Genomic DNA, 13,898 nt, shown 5'->3' with positions numbered 1-13,898 from the left:
TGGCGTGATCCGGCTCGTATTAATGGTGCTAGCCTCCTCAGACTTACAACTTAATAAAATTGATCTCGCTGCAGTGCTGTAATGAAGAACAGTGGGATAAGGCTACCCTTGAACCATGAAAATTGTATATTGTTACCTCCTCAGGCCCTCCTAGGGCTCTGGCCGCTGCCACCCCTCCAAGCTGTCATTTGCCTGATGCTGACAGCAGCCGGCACGGGCAGCAGGGCTGGGCTGCCAGGGCTTTGTGCAAAGGCAAGGGAGGAGCCAGAGCATGGTAGCGGCCCGCGAGACCCAAGTGTAGGTTGTACTGAAATATCCATATCCACCTCATCACATTTCACAAAAGCTGTGTCACACCACAGCGTGCACTAAAACCTGAATTTCTAAGTAGATGGACAGACCTCGGCGCCTTTCCCTGCTCCAAAAGAACCACTGCCTTGATAGGGTACTGCTGGGAGGAGCCAGGGAGTTACCCCATGGGTTCTGCCCGTGGGGAGCCAGGCAACGTGCAGACTGTCAGCAGGCAGCCCAAGCCACGCCAGACTGCAACTAGCAGCTGCTCAACTCCGCCAACACCGCAACAGGCGTCCATCCAGCCAAGCCAACATGGCAGCCCCCAGCAGCCAGGGCCCAACCTGGCACCACCAGCCTTGCTCAGCCAAAAGCTTTCGTGCCATACTCGTTCACATGCACAGTGTCACTCCACAATCTCGGTTTGCTTGCATTTAAAGGCTTTCATAATATCCTTTAGTCAACATGATAGAGAAACCTTTTATTAAATGCTGCTAATTTTTTTATTGATCAAACTGTGAGTCATTTCATTTTCCATTATAGCAGAAATCTCCTATAGGAGCATTCAGATTAAGTTTCTTTATACCGTCTCTGGTAGCATGTCACTTTTAATCAGTTTTTAGTTTCATTATTGCTTAAAACTTAGAAAACCATTTCTCTGATCTTTATTGCTTCTTTTTTTTTTTCTTTTTTTTAGATCAGTTACTGAAGGGTTATTAAACTTGGAAAACATACAGACATGCATAACGCGCTAAATAAATTCCTCGCTGTCTCTAACCAACTTTAACATTAGCTTTTTTTTAATAATTTTTAGGTTTATTTTCACTGAAAGACTGCTTGTAATTATTACTCTTGTTCTCCCCAAACACTTATGTTACTAAAGTGTGAAATGTCTTCTAACACAAAGACAGTTCTCTGGGAAGTAATTACAAAAATGCATTCAGGGGCAATAATTCTATATTAACTGTCAGCAGCATACATCTTCTGAAAAGGCACTTGTTATGGAGGAATTATTTGTGCCGAATTTGAAGGCACTAAAGGCGAAGGAAAACTGCAGAAACGCATTAAGCTGAAACTCCAGCTCCCTCATCAAGGGTCAGTTTATGTTTAAATCGTTACTGTACATGCGGCCCCACACCTTCCTGGGAGCCTATTACAGAGACAATTGCAATTTATGCACAAATTGGACACAGTCTCCAGTTTTCAGTGTGGAACAATTTACATCTCCTTTTCAATGAAATTTCTGAGCTGCTAATCAAAAGGATGGATCGGAAAATTATGGGCTTCTATTAACCTTTCACTGATGACACTAAAAATACTTGCTAATGATTTATGGGTAGTAGCAAAAGTGGTACCCTCAAACTGACCAGGCACATTAAAAACATATCTGCGTCTGTAACAGACGCAAGAAAAGATTTAATGAATATTTTATAGTAACTTTTAGCCTGTGGGCTAATCCTTAGGAAGAAAAATAACTCAGTGGAATTAAAAAAAAAAAAAAAAGTGAAACCCAGCATTCATGATTAAACATCACATCATTTTAAAAGCGTTAAAAAATAATCAGAGAAGGAAATCACAAAAATAACACCAAACAGTAAAATTTACTCTTAATCATACCTGCAGGTAGTGCTTCAGCATCGGTAGTGCTTTTACTGCAATGATTTAGATGTCACAGTACTACACAACAAATGCATTTATACACCGAAAAGCGGACAACCAGTGAAGTTATTATTATTTATTTGCATGCGAGTAGCAGTGGGATTGTACTTTATAGTGTTAACAGCACAGAGTGTTTATCAGCTCTTCAGTGTTTGGCAACCAGTTTAACATTATAAATGTGGGATGTAAATACTTCCCTGCCACAAAATGCATTGTAAGTGAATTTTAAAGCATGCAACTGGAGGAAAAGAGCCGAGCCGCCCAGGCTGTGCCAAATGTTTAATTACTGAAATAGCATCCGACTCCGGGACACTCCCGCATTATTGATCCCAGTCCCTTCATGCAGCTGTGCACAGGCTCTTCACATGCTTTGGGGAGTAATTTCCTCCAGGTGCCTTGCAGAGGTATTATAGCAAAGACTGAGAGTCCTGCAAGTGGCATCTCCCCCCGCACCGCACCTTGATTCTACTCCATCTGCTCAGTTTTCCCTTCTCATACCGCCGCACTGCAGACAGCAGCACCTACCCAGCACCTCGCCCTTCGGCCCACACTGAGCAGCACTCTGCTCATAGGGCTCTGCAGTACCCAAATCAAACACTGCATTTTTGTGCATGGCTCTCCAACTTCTCACATACCACCTGCAGAAAACCCTCACCCATTTGCTCAGGACGCAGATGTCGTGGACGATCTACATCTGAGGGCAGGGTGTTGCTCTCCACTCCCAGACTCGTAAGGTGCATCTGAATAGGGGTAACCTCCATCCTCAGTTCAGATAATGAGGTTTGAATCAAAACTGATCTAGAATTAATTTATATGCATGAGGAAATTAGTGTGCAGCAAGTATTAACTTCAAAGGAAAGTGCACTTCTTCATAAAGATGTACTTTAACTCTTTGGCTCACAAGCATTAGATAGTATTGACTGCTATAACCTAGCAAAATCTATGCAAGTTTTCAGCACAGAAACGGCACTTTTATTTTATTTACCTAAATGTGAGCTCAACTTTGATATTGTTCAAGTCTCTGTTGAAAACAAGTGTCCCATTTCCAGCATCTCCATGGGAATCTGCTCAAACTTAACATGGGACATCTCCATCACCTTGTAATTCAATGTCATGTACTCACGCAACAAAGCTTTTTTTTTTTCCGTTAAGGTGAAGCCACGTATCTGTAAAGCTCAAATGTATTGCTCCCTGAACAGATAGAAAAAATGGAGGGCTTAATAAAATTCACATGTGGCTTGTTATTGCAGCTGCATATCAAATGAAAGGAAATAAAGCATTGACTGGTTCTGCTCAGAATTCCAGCTGCCGATCTCCTGATCCTGCTCCTGCAGCCCCGCAGCCTGGCTCACCATGCAGTCCTGTGCCCCCACACAAGGACCAGCCCTGCAGGTCCCCGCGTGGGCAGAGGAGCCGGGCGGCAGCAGGAGCTCCCCCAGCACCCACAAACCCTGACACACTCCCATCAGAGTGCGCCTGTCCCCTTTCCCATGCTGAAGGTACGGATCTGTGTAAAAGCCATTCCAAGAGGAATGCCTTTCACAGCTACGTGTAGCATTTGTAGTCATTGTTTCGTTTTTCCATCTTTATAGAAAAAAAACAGAACACTGTGACAGAGAGAAAGAGCTGCAGCACTTGGCCAGCTGCCAACAACCCAGGGATGAAATCCATGCAAAGAGGAAAGAAAAGGTGGAGCTACAAAGGCAAAAACATATTGGTGCAGGAAGAAAAACACGCTTGGGTGAATGACACTGCCTGAAGTCCTCAGAGCACTGGGAACAAAGGGGAGAGAGGTGCCCATGCTCAGTGCTCCCTCAGAGGTGCCCCTGTGTGCAGCCGTGGCACCGCTCTGCTGCCCACAGGGGCACTGAGCCAGCAGGAAGAGTGAGGTGGGACCGGGACCGGGTGCCTCTGCTCCAGGCCAGAAGCAATGCATGATCCCAGCTGGCTGGCTCCACCATGGGCCAACTCATGCTTAACACATGCATAACACGAGCTTGCCCACGAGAGCTGATGTACCTCACGTTTCTGATTTCTTTCCTACTACAGAACTCTGAAGTCCTACACGTTTTACTTGGCAGAGCCATTAATTCAGTAATTTCACGTAATTAAATCGAGCAGAGCAGAGTATTTAAATTTGAGTTAAGTGAAATATACTTCTGTGCGGCTCATGCTGTTAGAGTTGTGCTGCATGCTATTCTGCTGCTGCTCATTTATTAATTTGGGATCGGCTGAAACGTGACACTGCGTAATAAGGAACTCACCAGCTTTAATAAAATTAGGAATAAAAGGAAGCCTCTGTGGGGCCAGAGATTCGAGCACCAAGGAAAGGCCACCCCTCTGAGCAAGCTCGTGGCCTGGTGTCTCCAGCCTCCAGCCAACACCTCCTCCTGGTTGTGCTTTTCCCAATTTCCAGACCTGAAGTTGGGATTGCAGCAACAAAGGAGTAATAGAGGAGAGAAAGTCAGATGGGCAATAAAGGATTTCCACTATGTAGATTATGTAGTTAACTAACACAAGTCTCTCCAAAACAATGATTTTTCTGTCTTTCCATTGGTGCTTTCCGCTTCTCAAGTTCCTTATGAAGAGCCCCAGCGGGGCTCTCCTGGACATGCCGCAGTTCCCCCGCCTCTCCTCGGCCCCGAGGGACTCCCGGGAAAGATGACGTGCTCGCCACAGAGCCATTGTCATCCTCTCCCACTAATGGAAAGAGAGGGGGCAGGGTGTTGTAGCTGTAATTAAGGCTGTGAAGAGTTTAGCTGCAGAGAAATTAGATTTATTTACATGTTGCTCTGATGCTGATGAAGCACCAGCTATTTGGGAGAACTTCTAATTAACCCTAATTTAGTTGATATGCTCTTTAGAAGCCCCATTCCCTCTGTACTTTGCACTCGGCAAAAAGCAATAATAATAACAAATTAACCATCTTAAAAAGGGACACTTCTTTGCATGAACTCAGCCCCAATTTTGCACCTGACATGGAATTTGCATTTTTGTTGTTGACAACTAAGAAAAAAAGACGCTGAGAACCTCACCTACAAGACAGCCGTCCCTACAGTGTGCCATGCTGCACTTGGTGCCACGTGGCTGCAGGGTGAGCTGCACAGGGCACTCCCACAGAGCCCACCCCAGGGAGCTGCGCCTGCTCCCCATCTGAGGGCTGCTGTGTATTTGTGGATTTTTATAAACTGTTTTGGAGGAACAGCAACAGCAATTCTTATTTCAATTGCACACACAAACAGCAAAAATGTCAAGCCCCCACATCATCTGCTTAGACGCCTTTCTGGAAGTAAGGGTGGAAAATGGAACATAATTTAATTCAGCTATACAGAAGCATCTGTACTTGCTTGTCAAAACACAAGCCCAGAGATGCAAAGAGCACTTTCAGAGGTAATATTCCTCACGTCTCCAGCGCTGCAGCTGTCTGAGCACACAATACATGAAGAAAAAGATGAGGAAGAGATGTGTACATATATCCACGACATCCTTTCAGAAAATGCTGTACCAGTCTGGCTATTAGCTAAATTGCACCAGATCTCAGCCTGAGATTCACCCTTTTCAGAAGAAGTTCATTTTTGCCATGCAACCCTTTTTCCTATGAGATTATAGACCAAATGCTGCTCTCAGTTACACCTGCTTAGCCCTGCTGATTTTGTATATGCTTCCTGGATGCTTCTGTGGAAATTTGGCAATAAAGTATATTGTTTAATATGACTAAGGCAGAGGAGCCAAATGCTTTTAACGCAGAACATTTCTCATTCGTTCAACAGAATAAATGTTCACCTGGACTTGTGTGCTAAACACAAACAGCCCAATATGAACTACTATCAAAGCTTAAGTTCTAGTTTTTCAATTTCTATATTGGACACACACTCAGAACAAATTACTGACAGCACTGCAAAGTGACCATATTCCTACAATCCCCTTGATTAAACCAACAGTGCAAAACTAAAGTCTTCCCTATTGCTGCTGAAAGAACAACGACAGGCTACTGACAGCTCTTTTGAATTAGTTTCAATAATTACTTGGAGGAAAATGGTTCAAAACGGTGTCTTCAAAATTGCCCCAAATGAGATGACTTTAGGATTTTTAAGAGAGTTTCATTATAGGGAAAAAGGAAATGATCTTTCTGCTGGTATTCTCTCTATCCCCTTGATGTGCCAGCAAAAAAGGCTGGATGTGACCCTTCTTGGAGGAAGGCTAATTCAGATTGCACATTTATTTCAACAATAAAACGTAAGTGAAATCGAGTAAAGATGGAACTTGCCAGCCCATCAAACCGATACATTTATGAACTGCAAAATGATCTAAGTTTTTGGATAAGTAATAGGTGCCTGATTTTCTTTCTGCAAATGGAAACAAGCACTCAGATGCACTTATCTGACTAAAGCAGGCATGGGAGTGCAATGTCATTTGAGCTGGGAGAAGCCTACATCCGCGACCAGCCCACATCCGTGACCAGCCCTTCCCAATGAGACGTGGGTGGGGACAAGCACTGCTCGCCTCCCCTGCTCCACACGTGCCCATCAGACTTGCTCAACAGATGAAGATAAAACACCCAGCTACAGCAGCAAATCTGAATTGCAGCCCGATGTCACAGGACCTTTTCCTACCAGGCTGCTTTAGTCGAGCCCAGCTTGGTGTGCACATGGACACCGGCTGACAGTGCTTGCCCTTGGTATCTATCAAAGGTAGAATTCTCTCTCATTTGGTTCAAACAACAGCCAGAGCCCTAAACCATACACAGGCTGCACAGTCTTGCTGTACCAGTGACTCTTTTTATCTGAATGAAAGCTTCCAACTGAGAGGGAAGAAATTTGCCTATAGGGTCCCTCCATTTTGTGCTAGCAAACAGCTCGCTGCAGATGCTGCCACTTTCAGCATCAAGGCATCCAGAGAGGGAGTGCAGGGTGAAGCAGGACGTGGAATCCCACCATCCATCTGCAAGGGAAAGTGCTGCTAAATGTCTGCTTCTTCCTTCTGGGGTCTTTGATGAGTTTACTAGAAGAAAATGTAAGAGCAAACTCAAAAAGAGGATGCTAAAGTTTAAGACAGAATGTGTTTTCCTCAGTTATAGTGACGCAATAAGCAATACAGCCCTCAAAAGCACCCTTTGGGTTTTTAACATAGTAACAGTTGCACACCAGTTTGTTTATAAAATACAAGCTTCTCCCCTCTGCAGGGGCTGGATATGAGAGCTGCAGGCTGTGCCTCTCTGTCCCTCTGCAGAGCACTGAGTGCTCCCCAACCACTGTGCCTACAGCAAAGGTGCAGACTTCCCTATCTCAGCAATTAAGTGAGAAAAATGCATTGCACAGATTCACTTCCGATGTACCAAAGCTTCCAAAAAAAAAGTGCTTACTTTCAGTCAAATTTCTCTTTTGCTGCTTAAATACCAATACACTGGAGTTGCCCATCTCCATCACTCACAAAGCTGACATATCCTCAAGAAAAGATGAAGCTGAAGCTCATATGCCCAACACATGTGTAGCACTGAAGTAACACAATTCTGGCTGTTATATTTACAATTTTATTGCTAATTGACTTCCTCCTTCTGAAGGAGATGCCTTCAGCAGGAGGCCTTCAGTCCTCGTCCCCTTATCCTACACCCCAGCCTCATTAAGCCCCAGTGCTGCTGCCAAAATGAGATATTTCCTCATTTTTGGTGCCATGCCCTTGAAGGCATCTTATTAGAAGAGACCATTTCTTAATTAACATTTTTGATCTCTCATCTATTACACGTCCCCCTAATCCCACCCGGAGGAGCTCCTGGCCCACTTAGCTGCACGGGGCAGGCACAGGCGGGCAGTGCTGGGGCTCCCGGCCAGGCAACACTGCCCAAGGCTCCGGCCAGTGGTCGAGGCTCACTGCCGTGCCATCTTTGTGCACATGGTGTGTGACAGCCCCACTACGCCCACAGCCTGTGTGAAGCAGTGAGCCCAAGGGTGGGAGTGGGCTGCCAGCAGCTGTCTGGTTGTCAGGATACCTAGCAAAACTCTGAGTGGAGGACACAGTGGATCACCAACGTGTGAAGTGGTAAGAACAGTGCAATGTTGAGTCCTTCACATCATTTTACTTGCAAAGAATTACAGCAATTACAATGTGCTAACGGACAATTAACGTTACAGGCTTCACAACGCACTAGAATTTTTTAAAGCAGGCTGCAAATGGTCTCATTGGTGCTTCTGATTCAGCGCCTGTACCAGCTAACAGCCACGCATTAGCTCAGCAGATCTTACAACAGAATTGTCCACGTGCCAGATAATTTAATTAGAGCCTTGATCTTGTCAGGGCTCTATACAGCACAGATAGCACTTCCAAGTAAAGCACGCGGGTTTTTCCTCTCCTCAGCATTATGCAGCCGTCTAATAATTGCTACTAATGAATACCAAAGCCGCCCTGTGAGGAAGGGAGCCCAGTGGGTGACATGGGGGGACACACAGGTGCCCCGGCAATGACCACAGTGGGTGCAGCACCTGGCGTGCCCTGCTCTGTGCACTGCTGCACCCATGCACATCCCGTCCCACAGGTCCCTGCACACATCTGGCACATCTGCGCCGTGTTACCACTTGGCCCTGACAAGACACAGGTTGCTTGTTTCCACATGAGAGATATGGGTCTCACGTGGACAGAATGAGAGTTGAGAGCCAAATCTCATTATAAGTTCTCCCATTTAGCAGTTTTCTCATTTGAATTTACAGACAACAAATATCAGACTATGAGATGAGTTTGCTTCATTTGACAGTGACATCATAATTGCTTGTAGCCAGTCCTGCAAAGGTTGCCTGAAGATGCTAAAGGACAGAAATTCAAATGTATCTTCTAATATGGGAAATTTCAGGCCATATTATCTACAATTTTTTTTTTCTATGAGTCTTTACTCTTCTTTTCCTGCACATCCATACACTACAATAACCATACTTACACTCCTGCTCTGTAATAAGCTTAATAGTTGAAGACAATTTAACTCAAAATTCAGAAGCAGTGGTTACCTCAATACTTACAAGACAGGTCAATGTTGAACAAGACCCACTAGAGGTCCCTTCCAACCCAAACGATTCGAGTCTCCCGTACTGAATAAGCAAGGATTATTTGGACAGAGCACTACAAATTTTGTGCAGTTCCTCACTGCAGAGTTCCTTATCAATATCCTTACACACTCCAGATAACTGAGCAGTGGTTTGTTTATTCCATTTGTTTTCCTTGTTTTTCAACTTAGTTTATAAAATCCCATTCTGATGGCTGGGAAAATTTGCTTTATTTTTAGTGTGAATGATCTACAACTGTGGCATTATTTTTGTATTGATTTTTCTCCAATACACTATATTCTTCATTCCTGTTTTACATGTATTGAGGCTGGGAACTCTGAGCTACCAGAAACAACAGCAATGAGTGAATTAGCTGAAGGAGTGCAGGAGGAGCAAATAAATTGTTTACCAGGAGATTTCCCTTCAGCCCTTCAGCCATCTGCTTCCACCGAGGGAAAACCCACTGCAGCCTCCTCCTGCAGCTGCGTGGCTGTGGCTGCACTCAGCCCTGCCAAAGCAGGCTGGGACCTGCAATGCCTCAGTCCTGAAGGAGAAGATTTGAGCACATCCAGGAGCTAGAGCTCAGGCAAGATGTTCAATGGCACTATGCACAAAGCGAAGGCAAAGCCACATGGGATGGGGCACTAGGAATACAGGAATACTTTCTGCTTGGTTGGGAGGCTTGATTAGTGTTTGTAAAGTGCTTTGAGATCCTACATAGAAGCGCTTTGCCAGAGCGCTCAGTCTGCATCTGTCCCCAGATCTGCAGGATATTAGCAAATCTAGAGTGTGGCAAAGCTGGATATATTAGAGATAAGAAGGATTTATCAGGTGATCTTATCCATCCCTCTGCAATCTAAGGCCATTCCTACAGCATGTTTTCAAGCACTTTGTCCGGTATGGTTTGAAAATGACTGAAGTGATGGGAGATAATACCAGAGCCTGTTAGATCTCACTACTGGGAGCTGTTTCTTGAAATTCAGTCCAGGATCTCCTTCTCTCTACTTTAGTCCATTACTGCTAGTTATGCCCTGAAGGCTGTTGTAAACAACAGATGCAATTTTCATCTGAAATCACAGTAAATGTTCATCTAACCCCATCCCTTTGCTTGTGGAGAATGAGATGACCAGGTAGCACCGCAGGAGAAGAGAAAACAGAATGCAGAGGAGGAGCATGGAGTGGAACAGAAGAAGCAGGGCTACATGGGGCACCACTTGGCACCAAGGCAGGGCCCACGGCGGGACAGGCATGCCAGTGGGTGCTGAACAGATGAGGGCTCATGAAAGCCTCAGTCCTGGCAGGATGGTCCCATGGGGACATCACCTAGACCTGGGGCCCCACCCAGCTCACAGGAACCTGGGGCCAACCCAAGGACCTTGCTGCCTGTTTGACTGCAGGCTCCCACAGGGCTAAGTGGTGCTGAGGGCAGTCCTTCCAGCACTGTGGGGCTACAGGAACAGCCCTTGTTACCTGCAGCACCTTGGGCTCTGGCTTTCATGGTGAGGAAGTCCAGTAACCTTAATGCGACTCACCACCTCGCTTGGCTTCTCTTAAGCAGATTTGCTTTCAAAGTGAAAGGTGGATAGATGAAGGGTAGCACACTGTACCTCCCTTCCAAATGAGTTGTTTTTTCCTCTCCTCTTTTACCGTGGAAATTAATTCTCCTCCTCTGTGCTACTGCTATAATTTTCCCAATTAACATTTTTAATAGTAAGTATTTTCTAGGAAATGCCATAATACACAGGTGTGTGTTGCTGATTTAAATCCTGCCACACAAGCTGTGTTCACATCTGAGGGCTGCTCTCCCTTGCAGGAGGCCCCAACTCCCCCTGGCACCATCAGACATCCATCCAGATCCAATGCTAGCCAGGGAGCTGCTGAGAGCTTTGGCTTTTGTATCTGCTCCTGAGGTGCTGCAGGTGAAGGATGTGGGTGAGACCATGGGAACCCCACACCTCTACCAAAAGCTCCTCCTGCTATCAGGAATCTGTCAGATGAAACCTTCCATCATAGGCTGAAAAAAAAAAAAAAAAAAGTGCAACTAAGAGAAGTTACCAAAGTCTCCTGACTTTGTTAGCAAACTGTTCTTTGCTAATACAGTTCAAGAGTTCGTTTCTTTGGAAATCTTTGCGTACCTGCAGTCAGAACGTGGTAGTACTGATTTACCAGTGAAATCAGCTTTTAGATGCCCAAGCCTATGAAGGCGCTCAGGACAAGCAATTCCAGAGTACATGCAAGACAAAAGGTTTATAATGCTTGCTGAGTTGTAACTGAACTCCTCAAAGTTCTGCAGCAGTAAGGGATCCCAGGATTTCATTTAGAGAGTGTCTGCAGGTTTTTTCCAAAGTTCTGCCATTTAAGGGAGATGCCATACATCAGACATCAGCCATCTCAGCACCATGCAGGCTCTGCTGGTCCCCGAGCAGCACAGAATTGTTTCTGTACTGAGGCACCAAGTGAGAGGTGAGATTTACATTGCTGGGAGATGTCATGCAAAGTGGAAGAGTGAGAGAGGAGTGACTGCAGGCTGGGGTTTGTTTTGTATAATTTTGTGGTTTGTTTCTCAAAAGTTGCCACATTTTTATTTTTTTTCCTTCTTCTCTCTTAAATGAGAAAAACTTTAAAAGAAATAGTAGAAGGTAGTTCAAATCCTCACACAGGATCCTGGACAAAGCAAGCTCTCACATGCATGGGAGCTCAGTGCCACTCATCCCCAGCTCCCACTGCGGGTCACCAGCCCTGTTTACCAGGCCCTCACTCAGTATCCCAGCTTGTAGCTGCTAGCAAGGATACCTCCATCTCCTCAAGAGCAGACACAAAAATTCAGGCTTTTAGGTCTGCAGGGATCCCAAGGAGAATGCAGAATCTGCTCTGTGTGCCCCAGACAATTTGGCTGAGCTTCCCCAGGGCCCAACAGCCAGGCTAATGAGAAACTCCCCAGCAATCCCCATGCAAAATGTTTCCATAGGTCTTTAAAATGCCTTAAATTCTCTATATATTTAGTAAGACTTTTTATTTCTTTAAAATGTCCCTTGCTACTCCTCAAGATAATGCTCTTGTGATGTATTACAACAGCAACGTGGTCTGCAAAGCAAGGGTCCTGTCAGCCAGAGGCAGAACCCTGGTTTCTTGGCCTGGAGGCAGCATTAAGCCCCAGACAGGGCAGAGTGGGGGCAGCAGGGGAGGGGGTCCTTGCTGCATTGCTCCACTGGGACAGGGGCTGCCCACCAAGCTGGGTCCTCAGGGTGACAAGGGCAAGGGAGGCCTTTTCTTGTTCTGCATTAAGAAAAAATGAGAATGAGAACTACAGAGGAAGTTGGCAGCATGCCCCTCATAAATGGGCCTGATGGGCACTGAGAGCAATTCCTGCATCAGGGACAGTCTCATTGCATTCTCTCAATTCTTGGCCTCACCAAGAGCACTTCCAGCTTTGCTTGTGCTGGCTTGGTGAGAAAAGCAAGCTACAGCAGCAGAAGCACCTCCTCTCCCTCAGCTGGAATGAGCCATAAGCATTAAAACAACTCTGCACATAGCAGTGCCCAGTGCTGTCCCATGTTCACCCAGAGCTGGCAGCAGCCTGCCAAGCACCAGCAGAACTTCCCAGGAGTCACTTTGAGAGTGTTTGCACACAGAGATGTGCTAACATGCAGGAGAAGAAGGCAGAGAAATATGTTAACTTGAAACATCTGGCAACCGTTTCAGAGTTTAACAAGTCCATTTTTTGTGCTTTTAATTGTTTTTTTTTTTCTGTAGGGGAGGCAGTCTTGTCATTTGGGGCTGGGGAAGGAAGGGGCATGAAAGAAGAAGCTGAAGCATGTTTTTCATCCATTGCTGAAGTTTAGCATCAACCTTCTGGAGCTAATACAAACAGAAAGATCACAACAGAATGTAATGAGGGTGTTGTGGGCTGGGGCCAGCTTCTGTTCGTGGCTGCAGCCAGGGCCATGTACTGCACAAGAGCTGCTACACTACACTGCTATGCACTGCGGTTTTGCACACTGTCTGTGCCATTGCTCAGTTGCGTGTCAGTCTGCAGCTTCTGCCCTCTGCTTACAGAACAAGCTGTACCCTGACATGCATGTCGGATGGAAGCCTGTGCCTATTGACCATACTGAAAGGAAAACCTGTCAATTAGCACCCATTTTCTTTAAGCTGCCATAAACCACACATTCAAAACATTTCACCTCACATCTGACATCTTGAATGAGGGCTATAATTATAGGAATAAATGAAGAGAAATGAAGGAGACCCAACTAATTTGGGAAAAGCCTCTTATAGGCTTTGTTACCTACAGCCTAGTCACCAATATGGTCCACAAATCCCAAATTAATTTCACTCTGCACAGAAGTTATTGCTACTGTTGCTATTTGGAACTACAGCCTGTGCAGAGTCAAACATGACCCAGGGCTGGTGGCAGCAGGACAGCAGAACAGGGCAAACCTTGAAGGCACAAAGGCGCCCCGAGGGCAATGCTGGCCACCCAAGGACCGCAGGACAGCTTTGCACCCAAGAAGATGTGCCCGTTCCACGAAGCATGTGCCATGCCAAGCCACCAGATGCTGCTGCCATAGCAGAGGCCTCCTGCAGGCTGCTCTGCTGCTAAGTGCCTCACAGCCTGCACAGAATGGGAAGGCAGCACCTCTTTATTCTCATATTAACGCTCGGTTTGAGAATGGTTCCCATACCACTGCCCAGTCTTTCAGAGCACCCTCATCAAGAGGGCAGGGAAATGGAGTTAACAGCTTCAAGAGTCAAAAATATTCTGATGATCTCGTTACCGTTAGAGATGTAAAAGACAGTAAAACACCAGCACACATGGCACACAGCTCTGGAACATAACTGGTTACTTCCCCCTACCTTTGAACATAAGCCAATCGGCTGATTACATTCACGTTATCAACACACATTACATAGCTACAC

General features: G+C 45.7%; 1 protein-coding gene across 5 annotated transcripts in view; it reads right to left on the bottom strand.

Annotated features, from left to right (window-relative positions):
- ZNF423 (zinc finger protein 423) overlaps window positions 1-13,898 on the bottom strand; it is a 232,567-nt gene that overhangs the window by 149,313 nt on the left and 69,356 nt on the right. The window lies entirely within an intron of this gene.

The sequence above is a fragment of the Phasianus colchicus genome, chromosome 13 (assembly GCF_987193195.1).
Source record: "Phasianus colchicus chromosome 13, bPhaCol1.hap1.1, whole genome shotgun sequence".
In the NCBI taxonomy this organism is placed as follows: domain Eukaryota; kingdom Metazoa; phylum Chordata; class Aves; order Galliformes; family Phasianidae; genus Phasianus; species Phasianus colchicus.
Note: the sequence above shows the minus strand (reverse complement) of the source record. Positions and strands in the feature narration are given on the sequence as shown.